The 6,000-nt window shown below is 35.9% G+C and overlaps 1 protein-coding gene across 1 annotated transcript in view; it reads right to left on the reverse strand.

Annotated features, from left to right (window-relative positions):
• LRP1B (LDL receptor related protein 1B) overlaps positions 1 to 6,000 on the reverse strand; it is a 1,963,100-nt gene that overhangs the window by 634,855 nt on the left and 1,322,245 nt on the right. The window lies entirely within an intron of this gene.

Below are 6,000 nucleotides of genomic sequence, written 5' to 3' on the forward strand. Positions count from 1 at the left end.
AGAATCTTTATTCCTTCTTCCCTTCCTTTCACTCTCTGGAATTAATTGGTTACTGAGAGGTTGCATTGATATAATAAGAATATTTGGGTTGATGTTCAGGTTGAGTGTCTATTTTTGTCATTAATCAAGTCATTTAAATGTCTTTTAGTCTCTTTTCTTACCTGTGAAATGGGCTATAGATAACACATAGTATTGTTATGAATATTATAATACATTAAATAATGTGTATTTATGCAGCCTAATGTAGGGCTGAAGAATATTTTGTCAATCTAAGAACTTAATATTTTCTGCATTTTACCTTGGATTGTTTGGTATTGGCAAAAATAATACAATAAGTTTCTATTTCCCCTAAAATACTTGTTCTTCAAAGTTGGTTTTGTTTGTTTGTTGTTTTTGTTTGTTTTTGTGGCGGGAGGTGAGGGGTAAGCATTGTCTCTGCTGCTCAAAATCCTTTTATTCATTTATGATAGACTCTTAGTAATATGGCCTAGAGAATATATTCCACTTGAAATTGTAAAGCACAGCCAAATGAAAGCCATAAATATCTATTTAGTCTTTTGTCAATTCTATAGTTCATGCTCTCTCAAATCTCTTTCCAGCTTTAATATTACAGTAGTATCCAGCATTTCCTCTTCTAAGCAATTGATTTATTTGCTGCCAGGTTATTTTTCTGACTACGGAGCTTTGAATCATGACCTTCACTTGCCCCAAAGTATTCAATAGCTTCTAGCCACCCAGAATGTGATGTCTAAATTTCTTAGTCTGCTTTTCCATATAGTGTGACTATAGCGACAGTACTTTCCCAGTCTTATTTCTCACTATTTTTAACCAAATGCTTTACACTTTAACCATATTAATATGTTTTCAGATTTCCAGATATTACCTGATCTTTCCACACTATAGGGAAACTATTTAGATTTCATAACCTACTCCCATCACCACTTGCCTGAATTTTATTCATAATAGGCTAGCTGATCAACATCATTCCTTCAACCACGAAAACCTAGTCATGTCTCTTGTTTATCTCAGCTGTAAAGAGTTTCTCCATCTGCCTAACTTAACAGAACTGTACCTGGTTGATCTCTTTTTACCTAACGTAATCATTACTTTGCTGATATATAACTACTTTCACATATGAGTTTTGAGGGCAGGCTCCTTGCTAATTTGTCTTTTTGGCCCCTCTCCCCAATTGTATACAACATTGCCTTCAACATAAATATTTTTAATGAATTCCCCAGTTGTATACAACATTGCCTTCAACATAAATATTTTTAATGAATTCATGAATAAATTCATGAACTACACAATCTAAGAGTATGTGAACTAAGCTAAAAAAAGTCAAATATGTCTATATTGAGGAGTATGTATTTAAATACATACTCAAGCAATCTTAATTTTTTTTTTCTTTTTTTTTTTTTTTTTGAGACGGGGTTTTGCTTTTGTTGCCCAGGTTGCAATGTGCAATGTGCAAAGTGCAAGGTTTGGCTCACCAAAACCTCCGCCTCCCAAGTTCAAGCAATTCTCCTGCCTCAGCCTCCCGAGTAGCTGGGATCACAGGCATGCGCCACCATGCCTGGCTAATTTTTTGTATTTTTAGTAGAGATGGGGTTTCTCCATGTTGATCATGCTGATCTCGAACTCCCGACCTCAGGTGATCCACCCACCTCGGCCTCCAAAGTACTCCAAAGAATTAGGCGCCCAACCTAATTCTAATTTTTTATTCTTAACATTTTTCTCCCACCAGATTGAACTTTCTAATTATCATCTTTATGTCTAAAAGAATACTCTTGTTTTTGGCTATCAATCACTAATTCCCACATTTGGTTGTTGCAGAGTGCTCTGGTAAACTCATCATAAGCGTATGGGGGGAAAAATAAAAATAAATATGTATTTAATATTTTCCTCTTTTTGGTAAAAATATTGAAATAATAAATTCTAGGTCTAACTTTTGTTTTTAAGTAAATCAGAACAAGACCTCTGAGTATATTTCTCAGGAAGTTTAATTTTCCAGTTCTGGGGTCTCTCATTTCTGGAACTGAGACTGATTGTAAAGTATATTCTGAAAAGCCCTTTATTGCCACAAAACTGATGCATGATAAACTGTAACTTTCGAATGCATTGTTGAGATCATAAGACAGACAGGAAAAACTCAACATGCTAACACACACTCACACGTTAGCTAAAACTATCAAGGAAGACAAAATGGGATTATAGAAGCGGGTGCAATCATAGAGGCAAACACTTGCACTGAGAATGGAGAGCTTCATGGAGTATGAATTGCTCAGTGTAAGAGGGTTCAGTCCTTAAACTTACAAAGAATGCGTGAGCTAAATAAGAGTGATCTTCTGGGTATAGACACACCCCAGTGGACTCACACTTCCCATTAAGTTCCTCCTCAGAACAAAAAAATAATTAAAACGCACACAAAGAAATGAGATATAAAAGAATAGTTAAAAGAAAAATAAACAAAAGATCCGAGCCTCCAAAATCTACATATTCATAAATTATTATCTGTAGGATAAAGACAAGGTGAAATATCTTAATGGCATAAATAATGCTTTGGATAATAATAAGTGCAATGATTCCTTTTAAAAGATTCTCTTGGAAGCATGAATACCAAAAATAACTTGTGATATTAAAAAATACAATATAAAAAATAATTTTTGAATGTGTTAAATAGCAGTTTAGGCACAGTTCAACTAGTGAACTAAAAAACAAATTGAAAGAAGTTAACAGAGTTAGCACAGAGAAACAAAGAAATTAAGTGAGTTAGAAGACAGAATGAATAGTCCAGCACATTTATTAGAGTCCAATACATAAATTAGAGTTTACAAAGTGTAGAGTACAAAGACTGAGTTGGAGAAAACAGGATATTTGAGGATTTCTTTCCCCTGGACTGATGAAAGACAGGACCCCATAGAAGATATAACTCTAGGTAGCAAAATACAAATATTCTAATGAGGGAAAAGGAAAGATGTTATAAGCAGCTAGAGAGCAAAGAGACATCACCAAAAGAAGAATGACAATTAGAAAAACAAGGGGATTCCCAATAGCAATAGAGGAAGTCAAAAGATAGTGGGATACTATCTATCTACAAAGGAATGACAGAAAATAGCTCCCAACTTGGAGTTTTGTACTGAAGAAAATTATTTTCAAACTATTTGCTCCAAGCTACTTACAGCAAATAGCTCATGTGGGCAATATATACATTAAGAAGAGCTTGGTATTTCAGGACACGTAGAATGATAAGGCTGGCAAACTATTTCTACATGCCCTCAAGAACGCTTGAACCAAGGAGCTAGTGTTTGTCTCAGAAAATTAGCTGGGCATGGTGGGGGGGTGCCTGTAATTCCAGCTACTCGGGCGGCTGAGGCAGGAAAATCGCTGGAACCCGGAAGGCGGAGTTTGCAGTGAGCCGAGATCGCGCCACTACACTCCCGCCTGGGCAACAAGAGCAAAACTAAGAAAGGAAGAGAGGAGAGAGAAGAGAGAGAAGAGAGAGAAGAGAGAAGAGAGAGAGAGAGAGAAGACAAAAAGAAAAGAAAATGGCCCACTTGAGAAGAAAATAATGGGAGATGATAGGCACAGTGAATTTCTTTGGGGCCCAATTTTTAAAGCTGACCCCACATTAGATTTAGACTAAGGAAGATAAGAAAATAAAGTCTCTCAAGAAAAAGCCCAATAGAGAGAAGACAGTTAAGTGAGAAAATACAGAGTCCCACAGTGCAAGAAGTAAGAGAAAGGTTTCCACAGAGTCATTCATGGAATTTCTAAAAGATGAAAGGATAAAATAAAGTACAATTACTGGTGGGATTTGAGATCCTTTGATGAGTTCAGAAGCTAAATTTTCAAAAGTTCATCTCAAGTTTTTCTGCTAATAGAAAGATATATCCATCTTTAACAACGTTTCATTCTGGAAGAAATTGAAAGGCAACATTATTCAGCCCATGGGGTAAGTCAGAAATGGAATCATCCTCGAAAATACCTATTCCTCAAACTTTATTATGTCCAATTGATTGTTAAGTTCCTTTATGTTCTTACTCTTTGATATCTCTATAATTTGTCCATGTTCCTCCATCTGTGTTTTCCCCACTCTAGTCCCGGCTTCTGGTAACTCTTACTAGAGCCACTGTAACAGCCAACTAACCTGTCTCTCTCAGCGTTCTCTGCTCATCTACCCCTAACTCGTAGAAGTCTCTACTAAACACAGTAAAGTGGCCTCTTCCAAAGGCAAAGCTCATCATGTAGTCACACCCTCCCTGAAGCACTTCCTTAATTCCCATTATTTTCAGAATTAACATAAACATTAAAAACTTGTCTTATAAAGGTTGGCATAATTTGGTGTCTATTTTGTTAAATCTTTCAGCCTGTACAGATACATCCCCTCCATTCTGTGCTGCCTACCATTCAGTATGTCTTGACTCTCTTTAAGTTCCTTACTATATAGAAAATGCTCAGGCCGGGTGCGGTGGCTCACGCCTGTAATCCTAGCACTTTGGGAGACAGAGGCGGGTGGATCACAAGGTTAGGAGTTTGAGACCAGCCTGGCCAACATGGTGAAACCCTGTCTCTACTAAATATACAAAAATTAGCCAGGTGCGGTGGTGTGCACCTATAATCTCAGCTACTCGGGAGGCTGAGGGAGGAGAACAGCTTGAACCCTGGAGGCAGAGTTTGCAGTGAGGCAAGATAGCACCACTGCATTCCATCCTGGGACAGAGTGAGACTCCAACTCAAAAAAAAAAAAAAAAGTTCCAATATTTTTCAAAATGACTGAATGTGTAATTATTGCTCCTAATGAGTATATGTATTAATTATTAGTGAGAAAACATTTTTGCTCAAATTTTGGTTGATAATTGTGAATAGAGTCTGCTAACTAGAAATAAGTCTTGATGATTTTCTCAATGATAAACTCACCAAATTACTGCTAGATACCAGTTCATAATTAAAGACAGAAAATTGTCTCCTATTTTTTTTAAGATAAAACATCTTTTGATCTTTATAATTCAGAGCCTTTTGGGTAATATTAAATATTTATAATAAAGTACTTGAACATTTTTCTGTCAGACTTTGGTGAATTTCTTGAGGGAAGACCACCTAACTGATTGTCAATCTTAGGAGACACCTAATGTCCTTTACTTGAAGTTTCAAGGAATATAATGACATTTCATCAGTCATTGTTCTTATTTTAAATCCAGTCTAACAATGATTATCCAACCACATTTCCCCCTGCCCTTGTAAAAAATTCTGAACAAAGAGGAAACCTTTGCATTCGCTTTTTTATAAAGACTGCTGTTTTTCAGCAAGTTCGAAATAAATATTTGAACAAGCTTATAACCAAACCATTCAATAAATTTTTGTAACAGTGCTAACCTGAGATCAGAAAAGAGCTAGCTTGAATACAACTGTATTTCAGTGGTCAAATACTCTCAGATCTATTAATGGTACTCAAGCTAGCCTTCTAGTATTGAAAAGGATTGTGAATAAAACCTGCACTTCCTATTGCCTTCTTTATGACATTTACCATTGCACAAATATGTCTGACTTTAAATTTTCAATAGACTTTAAAGCATAGGTGTTTGATGCATCTATACGGATTGTTGATTACTCTTTTCTCCATCCCCTTCCCAATCCTTCTACCAAATTTAGGTTGAAGAGAAACTGTCTTTGGATATTCAGTCATGGCAAATAGTAAGTGCTCAATAAAGACACATTCAATAAGATAATAACTGACCCAGAAATCACAATATGCCAAACTTTAAGCAAATATTAGGATAATTCAATACTAAAAATTTAGAACTCAACCATGACATGTACACATATGTCTCACTTCAGCTATGTTCTCTATGTTGGGACAAATTACTGCTATTTTTGTAATGGTTAGGTGAACAGCATTCTCTTAGAACCTATCATTCAACCTGCTGGGTCAGGAAATAGGAACAGTTTTCCTGTTTTATTTGTTTAGCCTAGATCTATAAAAATATGTGCAAAGGGAAGTTG

This window comes from Theropithecus gelada, chromosome 12 (genome assembly GCF_003255815.1).
Source record: "Theropithecus gelada isolate Dixy chromosome 12, Tgel_1.0, whole genome shotgun sequence".
NCBI classification, from domain to species: domain Eukaryota; kingdom Metazoa; phylum Chordata; class Mammalia; order Primates; family Cercopithecidae; genus Theropithecus; species Theropithecus gelada.